Here is a 2622-nt window from a genome sequence, read left to right on the forward strand (position 1 = left end):
CAATTAAAATTGTAATTTCATAAACTCTTAGTCTCTGGTGGTTCCTGTTTTAATAATAGTCTCTTTTTGTTTTACGGATGTAATATCCTCTTAAACTTCTTTGGGGAAACTAATTGAGATAGTTTACCTTTTAGTTCCTCGATTATTTGTTTCCTATAAGGTTAATTATATTCCAATAATAATTGGTTTATTCATTTTGGTTTTTGCCATGGAGGCTATTGGTTTTCCTCCAATATGTGGTGATTCTTAGACATTAGTTTGTACTTATTGAATGATTAGAATGATTTATAGAGGTAGGTGTGTTGTGTTTTCCTCACAGACCCTCTATGGTTAGAGGTGTTTTTATGGGGAGCAGGGCAATGTTTCCCTGGGTAGGATGTGTCATTTACATACAGCTCTGCAGGTTACTGAGGGCGGAACAATTTAGCTGTCTGGGGACTTGCATAATTAGACAAAGTAAAGAAGGCTTTATCATGGGATTAAAACTCTTCAGGGCATATGGCTCCTAGGTGGAGCTGCTTCTCCTCCCGCCCCTCCCCCACCGAACCCCCCTCCCCCCCACCCTCACCCCCCTTTTTTAACTTCAGTATCTGCTATGGTTACCTAAATGTCTTCTCTCTGCTTCTTCCTTAGGTTCCTATATGAACCGTATGTTTCCTCCCGAGGCAGGTCAACTCCCACTTTTATAAAGTGTCATCTTTAGAAGAACAGAGCTTTTATTACTGTTAAGAGCTGGGTCTTTCTCATCCTGTTTTAAACTTCAGTCTGATCCTGTTTATTACCTAGAACCCCTTCAAGCTTTCCAGGATACTGATCACTTTCTTTTTTTAATTTTCATAACTGTTGTTTTTCACAGGTATATTATTTGTTGTTGTTTGTGTGTTTTGTTTCGTTTTGTTTTCAGGTCAGCTGAAGAGGGAGTAGAGGGAGTTGTTTGCGTGAAATTTAACATCTTCTCCTGAGTGTTTGTTGAATAGGGGTTTAGATTGTTCTCTGTACCTGTGGCTCATTAAAGCCCAAGCTATATGTCAACTTTATGTGTCTAGACGCCTTCAAAACACCCATGTATATCATGCTTAGTGAAATAAGTCAATTGGAGAAAGACAACTATCTTGTGATCTCCCTGATAGGAGGAAGTGGAGATGCAATGTTGGGGTTAGGGGGGTAGGAAAAGAATAAATGAAACAAGATGGGATTGGGAGGGAGACAAACCATAAGTGACTCTTAATCTCACAAAACAAACTGAGGGTTGCTGGAGGAAGGAGGGTCGGGAGGGGGGATGGGGTTATGGACATTGTGGGGGGTATGTGCTATGGTGAGTGCTGTGAAGTGTGTTAACCTGGTGATTCACAGACCTGTACCCCTGGGGATAAAAATACATTATATGTTTATAAAAAAATAAAAAATAAAAAAATAAAGATGAAAAAACAAACAAACAAAAAAACCCCAAAACACCCATGTATATGTCAGCTCAGCCATGCATTTAAACCTGGTTTAAAAATATCCAGTGAGCACACCTATGACCAGATTGTGGTTTCTAAATATTATTTTGGAAAAATGGCTTCTCAAGGGCTGGCTTAGGGAAAGTACACAGTGAGCCTGATGCAGCCTGTTGTGTCAGAAAACAAGCAAGCTCCCAAAGAATGGGGGCATGTCACAAGGACCCAGGAATCAGTTTCAGAACAGTTTGAGCATCAAAAGAAATAATGAATATAATTGACTGTAACCACGGAATATATAAAAATCCATTAATTCATTGTTGTGTCAGTGAGCGATAGGTTATCAATGAAGAGATTGTTATACCCCTTATCCTCAAAATTAGTAATTAAAGGGAAAGTTAAGCACTGAGCATAACTCTTAGAGGACGTATGTTCAGCCCATTGTAATGAGATGAGATTCTCTCTCTCATTTTTTTAAACAGAAGTTGAAAACCACCAGTTAAAAAGGAAGAGGGAATGATGGAATTAGAAAATGCCCGTTGTAACCCTGAACAAAATAATTCAGAAAGGCATCATCACTAGAGGATAAAAGCATTAGAGGAAATGTTGAAGAACAAGATATGCACTGAGACCAAATATCACCCCCTCCCCTCACTGGGCAGGGAAAAAAAAAATACCTTTAGCAGGGAGAGATCTGGGAATTACCATGTGATCAAGTCTCACTAATAGTGGATCATGTGACATTATATGCCTCCGGAGGAAGTACTGCAGGACCTATGAAGTGTTCTTGCCCAAAGTGCTACACCTGAGTCAAATAAAGCCTAATAGTTAACCTCCTGATTGCAGGAGATCCATGGGGTTAGAAAAACAAGAACAATGCACAGTGAAAAAAATGTAGATCCCAGAAGGTGCGGCCACGTTAGGTTGGCTAAGTCTCTTCAAAATGTCAGATGTCATTGGAAAAAAGCAAAGTAGGGAGCATGACCTTTGAATCAAAGTTAAAAAACAGGAAAGCTAAAGATATATTTTGGAGAAAATTGAGGGAATCTTGACAATTTGAAAATATGACATCTTTAAAATATGAAAACGAGGTTTGTATTAGAATTCTACAGAGAAAAAAAACTAATAGGATGTGTATACATAGGGAAAGATGTTTGTTTTAAGAAATTGGTTCATGTTGGGG

This window comes from Mustela nivalis, assembly GCF_964662115.1.
Source record: "Mustela nivalis genome assembly, chromosome: 14".
Lineage (NCBI taxonomy): Eukaryota > Metazoa > Chordata > Mammalia > Carnivora > Mustelidae > Mustela > Mustela nivalis.